This window comes from Vidua chalybeata, chromosome 8 (genome assembly GCF_026979565.1).
Source record: "Vidua chalybeata isolate OUT-0048 chromosome 8, bVidCha1 merged haplotype, whole genome shotgun sequence".
Lineage (NCBI taxonomy): Eukaryota > Metazoa > Chordata > Aves > Passeriformes > Viduidae > Vidua > Vidua chalybeata.
In genome coordinates this window covers 15151408-15176126 of record NC_071537.1, presented here as the reverse complement: position 1 = coordinate 15176126, position 24719 = coordinate 15151408, and the positions used below count along the sequence as shown (strand labels likewise).

Genomic DNA, 24719 nt, shown 5'->3' with positions numbered 1-24719 from the left:
GTGAAGAAACTCAAAGTCCATTGTACTGCTAGTTTAACAAATGGTGTTTGAAGAAATCGGCGCTGCCCTCAGAGGACAGGGCAGCAAAGCTCTGTGCCGGAGCACTGGGGAAGGAGCCGGTGTTGCTGCCTCAGCAGACCAAGGCGAGCTCACATGGACACCAATGATGTGTTGCATGGAAAAACCTGGCTCCAGCAACTGGCGCGTGGCCGAGCAGTTGTTTTCACCGAGGCTGAGGAGGGGTTTGGACACATTTGCGCAAACGAGCTTAGTCCTGGGATCACGGCCGCACGGATGCCCGGGATGCTCGTACTGCCCGGGATGTTGTACTGCCCGGCTGGCCCCTCCGTGCCGGCAGCTCGGGGCCCCGGGGCCCCGCTCCGCCAAGGCACCCGGCGGGCCGCTGGCAGCCAGGAGACAAGGAGGGGCTGCAGCTCCCGTGGAGCTGAGGATGCTCCCGCGTCCAGGTGAGCGGTGACTGCAGCCGCTCCGTGGCGCGGAGCCTTCCCAACTTCCCACGGTTACCTCGCTCTTCCCCGCCCGGCTCCCAGCGCGGTCCCGCCGGCCGGGAGCGGGGCTGCCGACCGGTGACCTGTGAGGGGAGACCCCGCCCTCCCTCAGGCCGGGCAGCGCACGGGCACCCGCGGAAAGCCGGGCGCGGGCGCGGCGCCCACCCCTTCCTCCGCGCCGGCGGAGCCCTGAGCCGGGGGCGAACTCCGGGAGAAGGGACCGTCCCGTGCGCCCTGCCTCTCCCCAGCCCCCGCGCCTGCCTCCTCCCCTGGTCACTGGGACTGATGAATTAATCATGATGTGGCTGCTGTTAATGCATTTATGTGGAGCGGGCTGTGCCAGTGGCTCGCGGCGCGGCGGGTGAGGGAGCGCGGGGAGCGCCGGCCCCTCCGCTCCGCTCCGCGCCGGGCGAGCCGCGGCCGCGGCGCTCTCCATGGCTCCGGAGGAGGTAATGGGAGTCGGGACGCGCTGCCCGTGCCCCGGCAGCCCGGGAAGGGGCAGGGCAGGCGGGGCGCGGAGGGCGCACGGCGGCGCGGGCAGGGCAGCTCCAACTTGCCGGCAGGGGGGACAGCTCCCGGGTTGCCGCGGGAGGTGTGCGGGGTGTGTTCGCTTCGCGTCCCCGAGGTTCCCCCAAATCCTGCCCGTGGTTTAAAAATCGCTCTCTTGGCATAAGTGCGCGGGAGCCAGACTCACTTTATCGCCGCTGACGCTGTCGAAATCGCTGTGGCTCCAGCAGTAACAGCAGCGAGCCCCCTCCCTGCATCCCTCCCTCCTTCCCTCCCTCCGCCGGGTCACCCGCTCCTCGTGAGAAACCAAATGCTGATATTCCATTAGCTTCATCTTCCCCGCTTATGCGAAAGTGAGGAAGACTTGCTAATTAATTTACATACGAGGGAATGATGTCTGAAGGAAGGAGAAAATACCCCATTGCACCTGCTCCGCCGAGACTTGTCATCTGAATCTGGAGGAGAGCTATAAATCATGTAAAGTGTTCGCGGTGGAGTCGGCTTCTTCTGAGAGCTGTAGGATTATGTATCCAAATGCTGAATTTATATTTCCCACTAGGAAAAGACTGAAACTCAGGTCAGATATAAACTACATCATTTCATTTAAAACAAAACTGTAGTTATTTATTGTAATTCTAGAGGGGATTTTTTTCTCTCCTGATTAAATAGGAAGTACTATTAGAGCATGCAGTAATGATTTACACATTACAGCCTGAAATCTATTGCAGAGTTGGAGGTGGTGGAGTGTAAGGATGGTGCTTTAGAATCACGTATGTCCACTTATTTTTGCCGCACATGAAAAGACTGAGAATAACCAGGCTGGTTTACCTTGTTTTTAGTGTGTACAAACCCATATTTTCTGAGATACAGGACAGGGAAAACTTGGACAAGGGATAGCACAACTTCCATTGAAAATGTTGACTTTCTCAACTACAGCAATTAAAATCTGTGTGATGCCTTCTTTGATTATTTCCACCATTTGAAAAACTTCAAGAAATGTCATAAGCTACTTTCAAGAATTTCACTTCTAAGGCAATTCAGTAATTGTTTTTGACGCTTACCTGCTAAATGAGCTGAACTAGGAGACCTACTGTTCAGTAAGATGTTTGTGTTATTCATGTGCCAGGTATTTAATCATAAAATACAAAATGACAGCTGTAGTCTGATGAGGTCATGGTTTCATACTGTAGAAATTATTCATACTTAATTTTGTGACTTTTCATATATTTCACAAGGTTTGTTGCTGTCAAAACTGGACTGAGGTTTTGGCATTTCAAATGGAACTGATTTAGATTGGGGTTAATTGCTTTAGTAGCCTAGTGTATTTTTGACAAAACTGTAAATGGCAAATATTACTAAATTTTTTTGTTCCACTTATGTAAAAATACTGCTTTTTGATTAAAAAGATGTTACGTGTTGTAATTGGATCCTGTACATTGCTTCAGAATGAGGAAATTAAGGAATTTGTGTGCTTTGATAGCACTTGTGATTTGCAAGTTTCATAAGTTGTGAGCTTATTGTAAAAGTGTGTGTGTGTGTGGGGCAAAAGACTGCTATGCTAGTAGAAGAAACTAATAATAACACAGAAATCTGTGAGGTAAGCAAGAACATATGAGCCAGGCTAAGCACTCAATATGCTTACTTTGAAAGCAAGCCTGGATGCAGTAGTTCTCATACCACTGTTCTACAGCAACAAAATAAGGGAGACAAAAATAAGCACAAGCCAGAAATAAAAAGACAAAAATCTAAAAGGAGACTAGTCAGGTGGGGAAAAATTTGGAAATCAAGAATTTCTGTCAAATCCAAGACTGCAGGTCATTGTTAAATGAAGTCATACTCACATACACAGCATTTTTATGGCATTTAAGGTGGAAGCCTTGGTCTATAACCAACCAATTAAAAGAGATACAGTTGTTGAGAATTTGGTTTGTCACCAAATAAGAGATGGTAGAGGTCAAATGACAGTTCATCTCTGGACTTGGAGCAGGAGAATAATTTGTTTTCTTTTCCAAGTCCCCTTTCTCTAACTGGAAATGTGGTCATGGACACCAGTCTACAAAGTGATCAAAATTTATTAATTAGTGAATATTTATTGTTTTGAGATACCATCATAATAGAAATACTTTTTTCTGTGTAACTGGTATTCTTCTGGCCAGTACTTTGGCTTTGCAAGTCATAAATGAAATATGGGAGTTCTAATTTGGGGTTTGAACAATATATGTCACTGTGTAAATTTCAGTCCAGTGTACATTTTTGTTTGGCTGTCAAGTGTTAGATTCACTTATATTAGAAGAACATTTACTTCATTTCTAAAACAAAATGTAAAAAATCATTTGTCAGCCAGAGGGAGGTGGGGAAATGTGTTCATCCTCATCAGATTTTATTTGCCTTACAATAATGACTTGTGTTTGATACAAGGGATTGTGGGGTTGGTGAATGACAGACCCGCCTATATTTTCAACATTTGCACCAGAGTGAACATGCTTTTTGGGTCAGGAAAGCACAGTGCTGCTTGTTTATTGATGGACACATCTTTGAAAGGAGCTGAATGGAGAAGAGTTGGTTGTCTGCAACGTTGCTCAATGTTCACTTGCTGCTATACAAATAAGCAAGTGAATTATTTGTTATCACAAATAATTATGTGACAACAGGCCAGCAGCTATAGATGTTGAATATGCCCTCTCTGTTTTCTGTAGCTGTTCTTGCTTTACCCACTGCCATAGAAAACTTCTGAATGGATTGTTCAATGATTAACATGTTACCATGTTATAAAGGGTGGGGACAATTGATGTCTTAACAGACAGGTTAAATTACATGATTCTGCATAGTGACAGTGTTTGAGGTGTATTTACTTTGAGTACAATCAAATTCCCTCTTTGACTGTTTATATAGTAAGCAGGAATCCATTAAACTGGCCAGGAGGACAAATATTTAATGAAGACCCAAAGAGGCAATATAATTTCTGTATGTTTGCAGTGCACTGCTCTGTTTAGCTGCTGATTAAGTCTTCTGATCTCAAGGAGATCTTCTAGTCATCTGCTTTGATGTAATATTCTGTAAAACCATTTAAGCTATAGGGGTAGGAGTTTAAGTCTTAAGATTGTTTTATCTTAAGGATAAAAATTGCATGAGGTCCTCTCACAGCCCTGGTTGAACTTTAGTGGGAATAGTGCGAGCAAGAAGTCTGGGAAGGAGGGGAGCAGAACAGGGAGTAGTTGATCACTGTAGTAATTCAGGGCTGAAGAAAAGACCTTTCTGAGTTAAATAACAATCTTATCTAACTTCAGTTATAAAATCAACACAGTCTACCTTTAAGTACATTGCCCTGTTACTCTTTCTGGAAAGATATTTCAAAACCTCTATCCTAATGCTTAGAGCTTTCTTTGAACTTTCAGCTTAAATATATTCTTTGACTCCTAATTTTTAATCTCTCGATATTGTTATTTAAAACTAACTCCTTCCTCAGTGTGTAGCCCTCAATAAATTATAAACATTGATCATGTGTCTTTCTCAGCTTTTATGTGCTAGGATCAAACAAGCAGAGCAAACACCTTTTAGTCTGTGTGGCAAAACAGAATAAATAGGAAGATACAGAGGCTAGTAACTTGATTCTCCTGAATTCTGAACCTTGTACTTGAAGTGTTTGCTCAAAGTCCTGAATAAGACTGCTAATGCTCCACTTAGTCTTTTGAAAATACTTTGTCAGACACTGGTGGATATCAAGTTTGTTTTACAGATAGGCCAGGTTGGTTTAATCTGTTAATAGTAAACATGGGTGTGTGATTTATCTTTTTGTGTTGCTTTCAGATGACAAGAGAGCATCACAGAAATAATCACAGAAATTCTGCTATTCACAATCATGGGGCTTTGAAGAGTAACTAAAGGTTTTCCCATTTCTAATCCTGTGCAAATGCTCCTCCAATTTCTTCTGTTAGGTAGCAAGAACCTCCCCTGCATCAAGAGGGCTTCCTGTAACCAGTTTTTATCAGAACATCTCTGCTTTTCACCATGTGTACAGACATGCAGTAAGATGAGTGTGAAGGATGATTTTAAAGAAGTCCATTCAATATGTTACCATTAGTCACCTTTATGCCAACTTTATTTTTGTGTTATGCTTGTATTTCCAACTCAGTAAATAATTGCTGGGTGATACCATATCAAATTCCTTAATGAAATCTGGAGAGAGTGAATTTTGAATGTCCTTTTCATAATATTTGCTTTAAAAAGGATTGGCTTCTCCCTCCCACCAAGCATTTATAAATACTGATTAAGATCCCTCCTGAGCCTTCTCCAGGATAAAGTAATTCAGCTCTCCCTGCCTTTCTTCAAATGACAGATGCTCCATGTCCTCTATCTTCTCTGTGTTCTGGATGTGCATACTGGATGTACACATGTCCATGTCTGTTCTGTACTTGGGAGCCCAGAACAGGAGGCAGTATTCCAGATGTGACCTCACTGGTGCAGAGGGGAAGGATCATCTCTCTCAGCCTGCTGGCACTGTTTTTCCTAACACTGAAAGTGTTGACTTTCATTGCTATGTGGGCACTTTGCTGATTCATGTTCAATTTCTTGCCCACCAGGGCCTTCCCCATCCTTTAATGCCCAGTTCTTTCCCCTGGTTAGTTCCAAGACTTTTACCAGTCCACACAGTTATTTCTCTCTGGGTAAAGAACGTGCATTTCTTTTGCTGAACTTTATTTCTCCAGCTTGCTGAGGTCCAACTTGCAGGCAACACAACTGCTCCTAATTTCACACATTCTGCAACTTGCTGAGGGTGCCCTCAGTCCCATTATTCTGGTCCTTAAGGGAAATGGCCCCAATATTAACAGGGGTGCACAATTAGTAATGTTCCTAGCTGAATTTTGTGGCACTGATCACAATCCTCTGTGCCCAGCAATTCCACTGCTTTCCATTTCACATCACTTTCATGCTTCATTAATAATAATGTAATTGTTAGCAATAATAGTAAGTAACATCACTAATAATTTTCCTACTGCTGTGTGACCAAAAAAATTAACAGATAAAACATATCACTTCACCATCTTTCCTTGCTCTGGTTTAATAGCACTGGCATGTGTGTGTATACATGTGCACAAAGTGATTTGCCTGTTTGTCTATGTTTGAGTGCATGACTGTGAATTACTGATACCATATATTTGACACAGGGAAGATACTATTTTACATATCATACAGGCGCTGCTTTTTTCTTTTTTTTGTATTAGATTTATTTCCCCACCTCATTTTTATGGGTCAAATGAACTTCTGGGCTTGTTATAGTTATGGGGAATTTGAAATATGTAATCTTGAAATTGATTGCATAATACAGGTGAATTAATTGCTCTATAGGTGTTGTTTTTGAAGCCAAATGGCCATTCAGTTGAAGAAAGTGTGTACCTTTTGTTAAAAAATGCAAGGGCTTTTTTATGTTTCCTTCAAATTGCAAAAAGTTTTTTGAGAAAAATTGCTTCTGTGTTCCATATTTTCTCTTGCTATTCACACTCACCTGCTTTGCCAGCAGCAGTGAGAAAAGACACTGAACTATCCTCATTGCAAGCAATACTTAAGATTTCTAGGGTGAGACTCAGTGCTCTGTGTTTAAGCTCAAATTATTTAAGTTAGGTCTAGGATCAAGCTGTTTTGCTGCAGGAAAATTTATTCAATATTGCTTGAAGAGGAGTTTTCTGTTTCTTTAGCAAGTGACTGATACTTTTGCTTTTAGCTAAAAAAGATATGTTTTGTTTGTGTGTGTGCATACAGAAGACTGATGAAAAGGAACTTTTTAATCAAACGGCTTTCCATTTACAGAATACTGCAAAGATAGCACTTACAATACTAAAAATGATGATTCTCTTTTTTCTCTGCCTTGAAATGAGGATATAGTGTTCTAGAGACAGTGATGAGCTAATTGTACTTACAACTTAGTACCTTGATACTGATTTTGAGAAGAAATCTAGTCTTTGCAGTTTGATTCTGAATTCACATTCTGTAGTAACTCCATCAGAAAAATGGGAGAATTTTGCTTCTCTGTTTGGTGCTAAGGCCTCCAGAATTTGGAGAGAAATTACTTTTGGCATCTAAGCTACAGTGAACAGGTGAGAATTGAAAAACTGTGAATGAGCACCTGTGCAAGTATGCAGCTCTAGCCTTCACTTTTGTTTCCAAAATCAATATAAATGCATATATGCTCATCATCTGAATTTCAGAAAAATAATTGCTTTAGTTTTTTTTTCCTTTTTGTTGTTGTCTATAATTTCCGATTAATACTGTACATCTGTTTAACTTGGAAAGGCAGAGCAATTCCTTTTCAACTGAGGGTATAAAAGATGGAAATGTAGTTATTAAGTAAAATGTTACACATTACCTGCAGAACAATGGAGAAAATTATTTAATATTTTTTCCTACTACAGTTCTTCAGATTGCTAACCAACCATTTTGTGTCATGTAAGTTTCTGCAAGTAAAGAAAACTATTCAGAGAGGTAAAAAATGTGTTTGACTTTTTGTAAACTGCAAGCAGTAGACTTTTTTCCCAGAAATTGGCAACAGAAAAATGTGTTCTGAGGTTGTATTTATTTACAATGGGATCTTACAATGGATAGCAGAAAAAAAAAATTGAAGCGAGGTAGGGATGTAGATTATTTTGATAAATGGCAAAGTATCAGTTAGTAGAGATACTGGGTTTTAGACATGAATTAATAAGGTAATTCAAATACAAGCAAAACATTTTAGCTTCTGGATGGAAATAAACTGGGCTACTTCTGTTCTTGTCATAATTTAGCATTTATATAGTGTTTACAAGGTAAAAAACTCCTTGTAGATACTAATGATCTTCATTACACCCTCTGAAGATAGGTAGGTGTTCTGCAAATTAATGGTATAGGAACAGTATATTTTAGACCTAGAAATTTTCTAAGAGTTTGAATTTTGGTATAAATGTGTTTGAAGTTTATGAAGGGCAGACTATATCCCTCAGAATCCAGAATCGGCTCTTACAAGATATGCTTTCATTTTTAAGGAACAAAGATACAGGCTTTCATTCAGAACACTTGAATAACATCATATCTCTTTGATTACAAAGTCTAGTCAGACATCGTTTTTCCTGAATAAAAGTGTTGGATACTATAAAGAACATTTTTTAAAGGTTCACACAGTCCTTAATTTACAAAGATTCTATAAGATCAGCTTCCATTTTTTTGTGGAAAGGTATTTACATATGGAAAGAGGGAGCTTGTCTCTCCTGTCTCCACCCTCCTTGGTTGACAGACTTTCCCTCCAGCAAGCAGTTGACAGCAATCAGTTTGCGGATTATTTCTGGAAGGAAAAAGTTTACAGCTTTTCTGCAACAGTAAGATTAAAAATAAAGTAGCTGTCATCTATTTCCATGGCTTAACTAGTTAAAATCATAGCCACAAAAATGCCATATTACACAGCTAAGCTGTTCACTGCATTTTATACAGTAAGCAGGCCTCATTAAATAAAGGCAGTCAAGCCTTACAAACAATAGTTTGTAACACAAAATTTTAAAAAATTAAATTTTTATTGGAAGTTCAGAATTTGTTTTTAATCATTTCTAGATACACTAATTCTTTAAAACAAGCCTTACACAGATATTATAGTGAAATATTTAATTTGGTAACCTTGTCACATATGAAAGACATGTAAGTAATTCTCAGGATGAAAGAAGTTTGTGTCTTGTAACAGCCAAATTCTTGAGCATCTTCCAGACTTGGCTCACATTAATCCTCACAGCACTGTGTTTCCCATTGTACCATTTATAAAGATAAATACTGTCAAGTTTAAGATGGAAAATAATTTGCATTTGTCAACTTTGACACTTTCTAATGCTAGATTCTTGAGATGCAATATGAAAATAAACATTGAAGGGGTTTCTTTTTCTAGATTGCCACAGTCAGAAATCTTTTAGACCTAATCCCCAAACATTAGGCTGTTTCAGTCTCACAGATTATGACTCTGTTTCCTTTGCACCACATGCTACCTTTAGTTTATTCTGTAAATAAATAGTTCAGTTTACTTAGATGGTGTGTTTTGTTGGGCTCTGTAAACCTACTTAATTTACAGAATTTTGTTGTATGGATGTGATTTTTTTCTGTACTATACAATGTGAAGTCTTCCAGTACTTTTGGCAACCTTTGTATCACTGATTTCCTGGCTGTGGTATTTTCCCTCCTGTCCTATAGAAATATCCTTACTATGTGTAGACTTTGTTGTGCTTTTAGGGTTTTCTAAATTCAAAATCTGATATGTGCGCTGGAGAATGAAGAAGAACAAAAGGCTCATTATTTTCATGTTCTGCTGCATTCTTATCTTCGCTCTAAGTTTCTGGATCCTAAAGAGTCATGCCTGTACACTGCAAACACTCCTGAGAGCTTAGGCCTCTTTAGCAGGTTAGAGAGCTGAACACTTGTATTGTTTTCACTCTTTTTTTAATCCCCCCTCTGCAAAATTATGGATGTTTAAGATAGTTATTTAAATGGCTAATGGCTGGCTTTTTATGCTTGCGACTTTATCTCCTTTATCCCGAGACTATAAATAGTGCCAGTGATAGAAAACCAAAGTTTTGAAACTAAATTTATCTTGAAAAGAGAACGGTTATGATAATTATGCATAGAGCTTTAGAAAATGGAAATAATATAAATCTTCACTAAATAGTCATTACTCAAAGTTAGATAATCTGCTATTCTGAAAAGACCACTGTATCATTGTTCTTTTGAATCCTTGTGTGGTCACAGGCACAGAACGTGGTGCTATAATACTCCAAGGAATTGTTTTACTTTGCTTCTATAGGGAAGCAGTTTCCTTTAATCAAATGGAAGCCAATAGAAATACAGGAGCATCGAACAGGGCTCTCTGATGCCTGCTGGGAGATATTTAAATTTGTGCTAGCTTGCACTAGAAGGAAATGCTGTTAAAGCATTTTGTTTTGTTTCTATAAAAACTGTAATATTCAGTGTGCAAAATCGCCATAAAAAGAAATCAGATAATATCGTATATACTGATTAAGGCAATTAGTTGTTCAGCCAATTGTGGAATAATACCATACATGTTTTAACATGTTTATTTTTGTACAAGCTGATCATATTGCTTTATACTATAAATAAAAATATGGGCTGCTCTATTGTTTCTGCTTTACTTTTTGTGATCCTGGGGTATTCTCATTTATTAAATGGAAATAATTTTATATATATATATAAAATTATATGGAAGGAAATAATTATATAGATCTTAAATTGCAAGTATTGTTTCAGTTAAGATGATTTTGCATTTATCTATGAATGATTCCTTGTTAAAAAGGTTAAGAAAAAGAATTTTAAAATTACAGAGTAATTTTTTAAAATTATGAGTCAAAAAATATCAGTTGTCTCTGCATATGGTGTATTATATGTGCATTAGTATTTTGACACATTCTCTGTCTGTTCAGCCATGTGCTGTTGATCCTGGTCCCACGAAATGTGTTATTTGTGCATAGCTATTAATAGCAATAGTTACTTTATAATTTTTCTTTTGTTGTTTTCTTTTGTTGTGAATAGTAAGATTAAATTTATTTTTTTCAATCTTGTTATAATCTTATTTTCTTAAACAGATGGATCGACCAAGCATATACTGTGAGTTGTTAGACAGGAAGCTTTGGGTAAGATTCAGAATTAAGTTTTGGGTTTGTAGCTATTGAATGAGGCATTTTCATTATGAGAATGTGCCTCGTGTCCAGTGGTTTAAATGTATTCTTTAATTGAATTCAATTTGTGCTTAGTATTTTTAAATGTACTTATGTAAGGCATGAAGAAATTCTATGTGTCAGCATGGTGTTGGTGAGAAACTTTTGGCGGGAATGTACCTGTCCACACACTATTTCAGTTTAATATTATCTGAGAAAATGTTGATTATGTTTAATAAAATTACTCTCTTCCTACTCCTAACTAACTTTAAGAGAACTACAGGTTTCAGGTAGCTGAGCTGTAGGACAGAGCTTACCATGCTGGCAGCAGGAAATCTGTATAAGTAGCGGAGTTTGGTTCACCTAAATTAATAGAAAATCTTTTTTTTTTTTTTTTACAAAGAGCTAGGGCAAAACTTCTTTCCCCTTCTACAAATGATCTGAGGAATTTTACTTCTTAAGTGAATTAATTTATTGTTATATTACTGCTGGAGCTTCAGGATTCCTCAGAATGCAAATTCTACCTTCCAGTTAGTTAGATAAGTATCCAAGTATGAAATAATTTCATCTTGACCTTTTAATATCTAACTTATTTGAATTTTGCCTCTGAGTAAATACCTCCTTAGCTTTAATACATTCCTATTTAATATGAAAAGTGATTACCATCTAATTGTTAAGGTAATAAGGAAAACATTTTCCCTACTAGAAGTTTTATATATTAGTTTCTTGCTATTTAATGTCAAGAGCACGAGTTCAGGAAGACTGAGTGAAATGGGAGGAGCTATAAATGGATTTCCTACAAGGTAACTAGACAATCCTTTCAAAGTTAAACTGAACTAATAATTTTTACTTACATCTTATTAATTCAATAAGTATATAACACTTTTCTTTTCTCTCTATTCAGTGTATTTTACTGAATGGTCATTATATTTCTTAAGAAATATCTGTACACATAGATCAATATTTTAGATTTAATTTGGCCCAGTGTTCCAGAGTTTTCTTACATTGATGTGACCTCAGATCCTAGCTGGCAAAGTAAGGTGCACACTGGTTGTCTGAGAGTAGCTACTTCATGTGCTCAAGTCATAGATCCAGTGAAAATGCAGCCAAGTTAAAAATACTGTTGTACCTTCTTGCCAAATAGATTTCATCTGCTGCATGTGAAACTGTTATTTTGGAGGGGCTAGTAGAGAGTAAATAGAATATAATAAAAAAAAAAGTTATGTACTGTTCTTTTTGGGGAGAGCAAAGGATATGAAACACATTGAACAATAGGGTGGAAAGATAAATGCTCCTGTTTCAATGCAGTCTAGGTAAGACGAATGCCTGGAATTAATCTAGTGGTAAATTACTTTCTATCCTACACTCATAATCTGTGCTTATTGGACTTGTTATTGTGTGGTAATCCAATTTCTCCATATGACACCAGTGTAAAAGAGAACTGTCTTTGCCTGCAGAGACCAGTGCCATCTATTTTCCTGCTCATCCCTTTCACAGACCAGAAAGTAATTGTACACTGCACTGCATTTCTAAGTAAAGCCTTCTTTGCCCTTCATTTTGCATTCTCTGATTCTTTATTTGGCACAGAAAACTCAAGAACTGAGTCTGTTTTGATCTACTGGGCTTGACTTTATAGATGAGGCTCAGATTGGCTGTCAGTGGAAAAGCTGAGCTTTTTGCTGTGAATAACCAACAGTTGGCCAGCAGCTGTATGTGGAAAGGGCTCAACTGTAGAGCCTTGATGTGAAAAGCCAGTGTTTTATCATCCATATAATTGGTGTCTGAAATCCATCTGCAGCCAAGTGTTAACAGATCTCTCAGGTTAGAAATTAACAATCTATAGCAGTGATAGCCAATTCCTGGAGAAAAGCATGGATGCTATAGGAATTAGCCACTGTTTTTCATTTTAGAAGCATCACAACAAAGGTATGTCCCTCAGTAAAATAGCAATACGTGCAGCTGAGGGGTTTTGCTGAAATAAACCTTAGAAGAAATGGGAAAATGGCACAAAAGTGAAAAATTAAGCAAATGCTCCTTTCTGTAAATGACTACTTGAAGGGTGAATTCAGACACTGCTTTGTGAGAGATTTTAGATGGAATGGTAGATGAAGGAAAATAGTAAGGAACAGAAAACTTGCTTGCTTGTGATTTGTTGTGCTAAGAAAAGCAGAAATTTATCTCTGTAAAAAAGCAAGATTGCACTAGACACCAAGTTCCATCATCTGTTTCTTTTCTTATTCAGAAGAAACTTGGAAAACATTGTAATTTTATGTAGCTGTCTAGGTCAGCTGTAGTTGAGCTGATTCCACTTTTAGCAAGAACCAACTCTTTTCATGCTAAAATAATCAAGGTAAGAATGGAAAAGACAGGTCCATCATGCTTTGAATCATTCAATCTCTGATCTCTAATTGGCCCAAGGGATTGCTAGAGAATATCAGTTTTCTAATTTTTTTTTTTTTCTAAAAAAGCACTTTAGTCTTCTAGCTGGGGAAGCAGTTTTTAAATCTGCACAGTGCACTCTAACTCACTTTTGAAAGACTTGCACCGGCTTCCACTGAAATGTCTGAGAAGCAAGACAGGGTATTGGATGAGGAGAGGTCTGAGCATACTTCTTGCCCCTGACTTGTTAAACAGCTGTTGAGCAACAAGAACTATAATTGTTGAAACCAAACCTGGTCATGTTGAAACTGGGAAGAGATTAATTCTTCCAGAATGGAATGCTGATTTTTTTATGTTGTGGGTAATACAGGTTTTTTTTTATCCATGCTTGCTTAAAAGTATGAGAACATGTGATCTGCAGCATGTGCAGTATGCAAGATCAAAAAGCGTTATTTCCTGCACTGTTTTGTCTCTTGCTGTATGTGTAAAACTTGTTACAGAATTAGCATTTAACATTTATTTCTCTTACCTACCTCTACTTTAAGACCTTTTTTTTTCCTTATTCCCATAACAATGTGTTATTTGTGGTCATATTGTGTGTACTTCTAGAAGATAGATGGTGTTCTGGTTGGATTTTTTTTTGGTTGGTTGGTTGGTTTTGTGGTTTTTTTTGTTTTGTTTTGTTTTGTTTTGTTTTGTTTTGTTTAACAGCGGTAGAGCTATCTTTGACCTTATTCTGTTCCTTTAAAATGAATTGTGAATACTTCTGTCACAGATTATAGGCTCATACAATAAATTCAGAAGATACCTCAGGAGGTATCTTGATCCAGCCTTCTGCTCCAGAAGTGTTGAAGTCAGGCCAGGTTACTCAGGGTTTTCCCAGTTTAATCTAGAAAACATCTGAGGACAGAGACAGTACCAGCTCCTGGGACAGCCTGTTCCCATGCCTGACTGTCCTTGGGCAAAAACCACTTTTCTTTATGGGCATTTGGAAACTTGTGTCCCAGCTCACATCTGTTGTCTTGTGTCCTCCCACCAAGCAACACCCTGAAGAGCCTTGCTCTGCTCTTGTGGTGACCTCCGTATAGGAAAGCTCTCTTGTTATTAATAGTAGTTTTATAGTGATTGAAGTACTCTGCTTCACTTAGAAGATTAGCTTCCTTTTTTGTGGTTCGGATATAAAAAAGCTGTTTGAGGCAATTTGTCCTGTGTGTCTTCTCTGTCAAAGATATGGGTGCTTAAAGAGAAGGCTCAGAAAGACCTTATCAGTGTTTATAAATATCTAATTGGAGAGTGCAAAGATGAACCTCGTCCCTTCTCAGTGGTGCCCAGTGACAGAACAAGAGGAAATGGACATCAGCTGAAGCACCTGAATTCCATATGAGCATAAGAAAAGGTTTTTTACTGTAAGGGAGGTTTTGAGTGGAAGTGTTTGGATTTGGCTTTGGTTTATTTATTACCTGAAAATAATAAAAATAATCTCATGTAGAAGTAAGTTGTACATGATAATGGAAAGATAAAATGAGATGCAAGCTAAAGGGAGCCAACTGAACAACATCTAAAATACTTTTGTTATAGATAATATTAAATATAACTATATAATTAATAATATATTAAATATAATTATTTTAATGCTATATTCTTAATTGCTTTTTTTTTCAGAGGTTGAAATGAGAATAAAATATCCTGATTTTTTTCCATCTGTGAAGATACTGGGTCTATTTGTTTCTGTAATGTTAAGCATTTTAGTAAAAGTTGTGTTTTATGTCTCCAATCAATTCCTATTGTTCCAATAGGAAAAAAAAAGGCAAAGTATTCTGACTCATTGTGTAACAAAAAAAAAAAAAAAGCTTTTGATTTTCTTTATCTCACATTTTATAAAGCAAGTAACATTAATAGAAATTTCTTCTGCTAGGTGCACAAATCAGAACAAGCTTGTTGTTTAAGATAACTGTTTAATATAAGTCTGAATTAAATTTTCCAGAGGACAAACTTGAAAATTTGTAGAGGCATTTTAAGATTTATGGCTTGTAACTGGAGATATTCAGGATTACAGGCTATTAGCTAAATTGAAAAATAGTGTATATTGAGGGATTGCCAATCATTTCAGAGATGGTATTTAAAACCTTTATTTGCAGATAAGTATGTTTTCTGAAATATCAGCATTCTTTGTTTATTGGGGCAAGTAAACTTGGGGAGTTGTGTCTCATGCAATGATCTCTTGTATCTCTCCAGAATCATTTGGAGCTGATGGTTCCAAGGGCCATATTTAGGTAATGCTGCTCCATAATTGAGCATGTCAGGCAAAGCTGTTTGCATCATGTGATTACACACACATCCCTCTTCATGCCCTATAATTCTGGCACCTAATAAAGCTAAAATCGGGATTCTAGGCTCTCTAAAGTCAGTGGTGGATTCAGAGACTAATTCAACTGTCTAAGTTAGGAGCACAATCTGCACTGATTTCACAAAGGATTCTTATTTCATGCAAACCTAAAGAACAGCCATTTAATTGAATTACATCTTTAGGGGAAAGGGAACGTTCATTCTATCCCCATCTTTACCTGACTCCTCCCTCATATAACTTGGAAAGGAAAGTAGTTTTCGGTAGACTGTGCTCCTTGTTTTGGTGTTTGATTGGGGTTTTTAAACATGATCTCTTTCTTATCTTGCAGATCAGCTGTTCCTGTGTTTTGTACTAGTACATAGAATATCTGGGTATAAAACTGAAAATTGTTTCATTGAAAATTGATCCCTGTGCCACCCAAAGTGGTGTTCTTAGCTATTGTCATCTAAGAATCCTCATAACTTAATCTATGTGAATATTTTAATTTTTTTCTGCACCTGTTCCATATTATTGTCTAATTAAAATATATAGAAAAATATGTTGCATGTCATTAGCACTTTTGTCCTAAGGAACAGCTCTGTTTATGGAATACTCCTTGAGACCAGCTTTCCTCTGTTTGGAGATCATTTCCCCACCTGTGAAGTAGTCCTAGGGAAACTCAGTAATTCAATATAAATATATCAGCAACTGAGAGAAAACCACACACTGAGATTTTCCTATCATTTAATGTCTGTCATGGAAATTTTCAAGCAAAGATTGTCAAGCTTCTATTTTTACATTGGAAAATATGTCTCCAGTAGATGGGATGGCTGGGTTTTATGAGGACTTCATTTTGAGAATACTGAAAACTGGAAACAAATTTTCTTTCAAAAGCTAGACCTGTAATCCTTGTGAAGTGGCAGTTAATTCACTAGTACCATTAAGAATCATATCTCTGTTCTGGCTTTCTCCCTGGCTAATAAAACCTGGATAATTCAGCTTATCCAAATGCTTCCCCTGCCAGAGCAGTAATTATATAATGAGTTGGGTTGAAAGGGACTTCACTCCCTGCCATGGGCAGGGACAATTTCCACTTGCTTGCCGCACCACTGGACCAGGCTGCTCAAAGCACCATCCAGTCTTGAACATTGCCAGGGATGGGGCATCCACAACTTCTCTGGGCAACCTGTTCCCGTGCCTCACCCCCATTAGAGTGAGGCATTTCTTCTAAATGTCCAATAGAAATCTACCCTCTGTCAGTTTAAAGCCATTCCCCCTTGTCCTGTCACTGCATGCCCTTGTAAAAAGCCTCTCTCCAGCTCTCTTGCAGGCCCTTTAGGTACAGGAAGGTGCATAGTGTCTCCCCAAAGTCTTTTCCAGCTGAACAGCCCCAAATCTCAGCCTGTTCTCTCAGCCTGTATGTGTATGAATAGTACTCAGTGATATCTGGATGAACTTCACACTGTCTCCACAGTTGCTTATATAAATTTTCTATAAACAATAATCTTCAGTTTTACTGAAGTTCTGAAAATGAGGCATTACATGTTTCAATAGCCTACATCGTATTTTAGCTATGAAAGTCATGGTTAGAAGGGTCTACCTTTGGGGATTTAGACACTTAAAGGGACATCAGAATCTGTACCTGGAGTGATCCGATAAAGGTGTTTTGTTTGTTTGTCTTTAAAGTGTAAACAATCTTTGAATAAGTCATGCTCAGGACCATTTCTGGTACTATCAAGTTTTCTGTTTCAACCATGAAAGTGATAGTCATTCTCTCAAATGGAAGATTGCCTTCAGATTTTAAAAGCTTTCTTCTAGTTGAAAGTGAACTTTCATTTCTCTTCTCTTCTCTTATTATCAATCTATGGTGACTGTTAGGTAAGGTTTTTCCTGTATTGATACATTTTGCTGATCATTTGAAATTCCGTGCTGATCATTTCACTTACTTTGTTTTAAAGTTTTGCTGTTTGGGGCATTAAATGTAAATTGAAATGAAGTTTTGTTGAGGCTTCTTGGTTTGGATGCGTTTACAAGAAATTTAACTGCAAATGCAAATGTAGTTTTAGAGATAGATATAGAGGTAGATTTCTAAAGGAAAAGTCTTTAACTCAAATTTGAATGGATAAATTTCTAAAATGTTTTTGTTGGTATGCAATTATTGTAGTAGTATTTTTCAAAGAGAGAAGAAAAAGATATTGTCTCCACCTCAAAGTCACTGCTGTGGAAACACTGTTCACATCTTTCTTTCAGTTTTGTTTTGTAAACATATTTTTAGAAACAACAACAACAAGACAAAAAAAAATCCATGAGTAGAAAAAAATCATTAGTTCAGTTTTCCCTGTATCTTATCATCTGGCTTACTTGTTATTATGCCTGCAGCTAGGTCTAAAGAATGCTTTAATTCTATCTCATCTGTCACTTTAAAAATATCAAATTTAAAGTCTCTCCTGGAGTCATGATTTTTTTTTATATTTTAGGATTCGTTTTCAGGAAAATGGAAGAAACATAGATGTATAAACTCATATTACAGATATATCTTCATTTTTATTAACACTGTATAAAATTCTGTCATGTTGCCTTCTGTTTCAAATAGATCATAAAAAATTATTTTTAGTATCTTATATTGGTTTTACTTCAACTCCCTTTTTCTCAGATTTTCTTTTTGGGACACTGGATACAGCTTCAGGCAACACCTTTTGCCATTTGATTTTTGGTACCAGCACAATGAAGCTGAAAATGGATTTCTAAAACTGAGAATCAGGAAGGACAGTGTAGGGCATGGATGTAAAGTACTACAGAGCACCTGGTAGCTGCTGAGGTTTATGTGCTTGAGCAGTTGGGGATGCTTAAAACTGACACAGCACATTGAGATTTATCAGATTGATAACCAGGAGTTCCACAGACATGCTGTGGGCTAACAGAGACACAGTAAAGTCTTGTCAGGAATGTTGTGGCTGTAACCATGACAGACAGTGATCCCTACCAGTGCTACAAGTAAATAGATATATCCGCTTTCTATAATGAAGTTTTTTAACAGCCTACATGTAATGTACTTAGGCTCTTTTTCCTTTTCTGATAAATAGAAATTTTTAAATATTCTGAGTTTTTGGGGTTAATTCTTTATTCTTCTGAAAAAAGGACCTATATTAAAGGTGTCACAAGCACATCCATTTTCTGAGCTGCTTCACTAAGTGATCTGTTTTGTAACATTGTACTTAGAGAAAAGCAATTTATAACTTCAGGCACATAGCTAATTTTGAATTAAAACATTGCTACTAAAAAGATGTAATATCAGCGGTGTTAAAGAGCAGTGCTTATTGTTTCAATAAACAAGGCTACCCTTTAGACACTACACAGTAATCTTTTATTTGTATTTATATATACACCTTCAACTTTCAAATTAAAATCTAGTTGATAGAACTTGATGAATGCATTAGTTTCACTACAGACTGAAGTATTTTGCAATGTCCCAGAGCAGGTCTAATGTGCTTTAATTGCACATTCTTCAATCCCAAACTACAAGTTTCCTTTTTCTTAGGAAAAAGGGAGTTTCCTCTCATCTATGGTGACTGTACAGACACTTGTGGCACAAGTGGATTTTAGGGGTAGTTATTATCAATTATAATACATTTATAAAGCAACAATAATTAAAAATATAGACTCTTGTTATTATAAAGCAACAAGAGTCAATGTATTTAATTATTAGCATCTTCACTCACATCTGTACCTCTTGTTTGTTGTTTTGAACCCCTGTATATGTGCCACAGAATAGATTATAAGCTATAGCTATTTTTACTGGAGTTATCCATATTGCACATTGTTCGAGTTGTAGAGTATTGTACTTTTAATGAGCCAGATGTAGAGGTTTTTCAGCTGTTCCCAAAAACTTCTGATGCTTTTACCTACTCTCATAACTTTGATCTCTGATTAAATTTAAATAATACTAACAGTTGTTTTCTGCAATTCTTGCTGCTTCATAATTGTTTCTAAGAGCATCAAAGACTAGAATGAAATTTATATTCTTTTAACTTAATTAAAATGTTTTACTGCAGAATACTAAGCCTAACCTTCATGATCAGAATGTGCATATGAAACAACTCATTACTAAACTGCAGGAAAGAACCTGCACACACAGAGATTCATGTGTAGGATGCATTGAAGATGATGCTGGTGGATTTGGCAGCTCGTTGTGAGAAGATGTGGCAACTTCATGTGTATCTCCTATGTTGCTGTGATTGTAGCTCTAACTCTAGAGGGCTGTTTTGTTTATAAAATATATCTTACACTAGCAGAAGATGTCAGCTTTCAACAAGCCAAGATGTAGAAGGGAAGTGTGATCCCAAGCTGTTCCCAGAGACTCTGCTCTCTGACAGCTATACAAAAACAGCTCTTGAATAACTAAAATGGAGGTATTTTGAAATACATCTATTTTTATGCTCATTATTAATACTTCTTGTCTTTTACCTAGCAGTTGTTTTTGGATTTTGTTTTGTTTGGAGTTCTTTTGGGGGGTTGGTTTGGGTTTTCTTAATGCTCCATAAAAGTTCATATTTAATCAAATACGAGGATTGCCATGTCTTCAGGGCAGATACACAAGGTGAGACCTAAAGCCAGCCTGTGTTTAATTAATTCTATGCTAATGAATAAGAATAAGATGATTTATAACTACCTGTAAAGACTTCTTCTGTTTAACTATATTAATTTGTTGAGAATGCCTATAGTGACCATTTAGCAGTGTCCCAAGTTCATGTTGAGCATCTGGCTTTTCTTTTTGATTCAAGTGTTTGATATATTAATTTTTAGATAGAATCTTGCATGGATTAGATGATCCAAACTTTTTAAAACTTCCTTTCTACTTCTTTCAGGGAAAATTCAGGGAAAGAGATGGTGACGCTTTGATATCTGTTTCTTCTTCCTTTTCTTTTTCTTATACTTCTGCAACCATCTGTTCTTTTTGATCTAGTTTGATGCCAGAAGGTTCTTACTCAGGCCAGAACTAGCTTTACAGACAATACTGTGTCATCCTTGCATCATCATAGACAGAATTGGATTTTTGCACAGGAGTAACATTTGCGCAAAAGTCTTCAACTGAAAAAAAAAAAGGTACTGGTGGCTTTCTTGTGACCTTTTTTCCATTGAAGTGTTTCTTAAAAGCATGCTTAGTAAAATCCTGATATTTAATAAGTAGCAGTTCATATTGAAAAAAGCTCAAAGACTTTTTATTCTTTGTTCTCCAGTGCAGAATTTCATGTGTGAGGCTACTCATGCACTGACAGCACTGCCTGCTGTGACATTTTCTGATTATTAGTGATTATTGGCAGCACTTTGCAAGTATTCCACAGCAGAAAACATTTCATTATAGGTGCAGCCAAAATCTCAGTCAAAAACTGCATTTCAAAGGATATATACCAATGAAGTGATAAAAAACAAACCAGAACACCCCAAAAAAAAAAAATTGAGCATGGCTTGTAAATGCTTTAAAATATGCTTGGATGTGATAGTGTTCCTTGTGGAGTGGGTTTTTGCTCTGGGGGAAGAGGCCTTTCAGTCACCTCTGGTAGTTGCACTAATGCTTTTGCCATCTTAAGGTTTCACTCAGAAAAGGTTCACTTTTACCGGTGTGTTCTATTTCATTACAAGATTTGGTTACAGCCCCTCCAGATTTGTCCTCCCTGCACACAAAGGGCATAATGTAAGAATGAGATCTCAAGGAAACAAATATTTTAGGGGTTATTTTATTTACTGTATTGCAATATGTGTTGGAATTCGAGCCTGGGACCACTGGGTGGGGCTGTACAAATGTCAAAGACTTCTGCCTACGAGTTTGTAATACAAGCATGAGCTAAGAGACAACACATGGATACAAACCAAAAAGGAGGAATAATATAAGGTAGCAGTAAGATGTTAGATGTTAATCATTCAGCAAAGAAGCAACTGGCTTTTGAAGGTCAAGGAAGCAAAGAATTTGAAACAGAGCAATGAAGTGGCTTTGCTGATACTTTCTAGCATGTTTTGTGTGCAGAAGAGCACCAACTGTGCAAAAATCCTCCTGCAAGTACAGCAATGGACAGCAGACATGAAGTACAGCTAAATGATGGAAGATGTCAGCAGAAAAGGACAGATTATGAGCCACTGAAGAAAATTAGGAGAAGCAGAAGACTATACAGATTTTTGGCATATATTGGGATTACTTCAAATCCTTTTAACTTTCCTTCTCTTAAAGAATTCTGTTGTAGAACATCAGGGCTAGAGCATTCATCCTACATACAGTATATTATAGTTTATCAGACAAGGTACATGTTAATCTGACAAAGTAATTTCTGTTACCTTTCAGTTCCAGTAACTACAGAATCCAAATGGTTTAAAGATTGAAGTCTTCTGAGAATACATCTGATTCTTTCCTTTTGTGTGTCAGGTTGTTGAAAATTTCACTCTGAATGTCTGTTGCCATGCTTAATTAGCAAGAGATCATGAGTGAAACTGCTTCTTCACCAACTGTGACCAGCAGGTATTGACAAGAAAGCCATGTAAACTCTACAAATGACTGCTGGTGTGCTTAAACCAGCAGAAAAATATGTTCACTTCAGTGTCCCTGGGGCATTTAGCTTTGTATTAGACAGCAGCTTTTACTGGAAATGTGAGCACAGGGCTTGTGAACTAGCAAAAATCTATAATGTTCCAGCTGTTTGAAAAGGTCCCCACACACTTATTGGTACAGTGTTGTCAATATCTAACTCAGCAAGTTCAAAACTTTTCTTCTAGGGGATATAAACTCAAAAAAGAGATTGTCCATTTTTCCACTTTTCAAAGTTGTTTTTAATCTATTTTTGTTACTCATTTTCTTCCAGGTATTGGGACTAAAGCCTTAAAGCTGTCCTTTCCCCTTAACTGCAAGATCTTTTTCACTCTACCACTGTGAAAATTTTAATTTGTCTAGCAAAATTATTTTCATAAAGGAGAAAAAAATACAATCTTGCAGGAAAAAAGTAAGAAGCCTTAGTTAATGTGTATTAAATTCTGGAAAGAGTTGTTGCCTTTGCGAGTAAAATCCTGCTGGCTTTTATGTTGTTAGGAAAGAATTAATTCTTCATCCTTATTGCAACCAACAGGGATTCCCAGCTCCTGCTTGTGAATAAACTGTAATATTGACCCTCCAGTGCAAGTCAGGATGCAGACAGGTGTCAAGAGCCATCTGGCTTGGCCTGACCATAGAGTCCTCATTTGTGAAGGTGCTAATTTCTTTATCATTATAACCTTTGGCTTCAACAGACTTAGACACCTGGGAATATTTTGCATTAGAAATTTGTATTAATCCACAGTCTACCCAGAGGGGATACGTGTGTATATTTATATATATATACATGAAATTGTGTGTCCTTCTGTTTCAAAATAATATGAAAGTAAGATAAATTTATTTAAAGTACACTACTGGAGAATTGGAGAATTCAATGCATTTGTAGCTTGATTAGTTGTGAAATTCTCTGTAATTTACTAATTTAAGAGCACTTGTGATCAGTTACACAGAACTTCTCTTTTTGTATAATTGGAATCCAACGTATATATTGTACGCCTAGTCATGGAGATATATGTGCATAGTCATTATCTGCATGGATTTAAGAGTGCCACATTGTGGATTAAAACTGGAAAGAATTAATCTTGCAGTCCAGTGTCAGTAAGGACTTTTGCTATTTTGAATAGTAGCTGCAATTTTTAACAATATTTTTGTAGATTGCCTAAGGAAGTGATGTGTTTTCCATCACTGGAAATTTTATAAGATCAGGTTAAGCAAACGTCTGTCAAGAATGGTTTCAGTATACTGATGGAGCCTTGGGGCTGACTGGCAAACTAAGTGACCTCTTGAGGTCCCTTCCACCTCGGTGTTCTGTAACTCTGTGTCATTGTGATGCCACATATTGTAGATATGTATATAGAAGTTACCCACTTTGAAAAGTTTATTTCTACTATTTTATCCCGCTCCCATTTCTTAAGGTTTGGGGATTTATGCAGACAAGTAGAAAAGAAAGGAGAATGGTTCTTAATTAATTATGGAAATTTTTGCAATTTAATCAGATTATTCATTTCGAGATCTACCTTGAGACTGAATGGAAGGAAAACAAAAGCAAAGCAGCACAGATGAAATCTTGGAATTTGCTAAAGCAACCTTTCTTATTTAAATGATGGTATGTTTAGCAGTGTTGTTAGCCTTTACTAACAGGTGATACAAATCACATGCTAATTCAGACTGTTCTGTGCAGTTCAAAATGTGAATTTGTAGTCTCTCACTGTCTGTTGTCAACAGGACTGAAATTGTCCTGGTGATGCAATTAGGGTGGATTTACCTTCAGGACTCTTCAAAACTATAGATGCCAGTGTGTAGGAATCTTTAAAATCAGTGATTTGTACATATCCCTCTATGGCTGGCAATACCAATGGATGACAACAACAATGTTCATGCCTCTGCAGCTACACCTGCAATTTGTTATCAACTTTTCAATCTCAAAAACTGAAATCCCAAGGGAGGTGTTAATTAAACTGGAGTTGAAGAAGTATACTGGATAGAGAAGCTAGGTAAGGAGGAGAGGACACAAGTGTTACTCTTGAAGTGGTCTGGTCTAATAATGGCAAATTCGAGTGAGACTAATCAAGTACTTGACTGTTCTCCCAGCGCCCAGACTAATGTCCCAACAGCAGCCCTTCAAACGCAGCTTAATGTCATAGCACTTCTTTTGAATATTTAAGTGTTTCAGGTTTGGTGTTCTGCAGAAGGAACCTCAATTAGGAAACTTTGGAATGTAAATGGCTTTTCAGTAGGATCTTCAGTCCATATTGAAGGTACAGTTAACATAGCTTAGATATTATGAGAAACACAACATGGCTTTTTATTATAAACCAAGCTAAGCTTTCTAGAATTAACTGAAATTAAATCTCTTATGGAAGTGAAGCGGTAGTTTCGCTGGTAGAACAGATTTGAGGTTTCTTGAATCTTGAACAGTGACTAATGGTTAAGTCATCTTTCAAACTTTCAATCTTTCAAACTTAATTTTCAAAGTCTTTCTTAATTCATCTTTCAAACAATTTGTATCTGTGAATATGCATGTCAGGGTTTGCTCTTTGCTCTTTGTTGTTCAATTAAAGTAATTTGTTTTAATATATTTAATTGGTTTTATTTTGGGTTTAATATTACTGAGTTCTTATTTTTAAAAGTCAATATTATTTGATATTGTTATTTAATATTTCTGTCATTGAAATACATGTCTACCATTAAACGTCAGCTCTTGAGAATGTTTTTTAAATACTACTATATAATAATAGACTGAAAGTTTTAGG

At 37.2% G+C, this 24719-nt stretch overlaps 1 protein-coding gene across 3 annotated transcripts in view; it reads left to right on the top strand.

Annotated features, from left to right (window-relative positions):
* Positions 1 to 866: 866 nt before the first annotated feature.
* The window catches only part of LOC128791787 (heparan sulfate glucosamine 3-O-sulfotransferase 1-like), a 46789-nt gene continuing 22936 nt past the window's right edge, over positions 867 to 24719 (top strand). For 2 of the 3 annotated variants that reach the window (XR_008432143.1, XM_053949679.1), the window contains exon 1: positions 1527 to 1593. The gene's annotated coding sequence lies outside the window, so the exon portion shown is untranslated. Of the gene's footprint in view, positions 959 to 1526; positions 1594 to 24719 lie in introns of those variants that run through there. The other variant, XR_008432144.1, reaches the window with a different exon arrangement.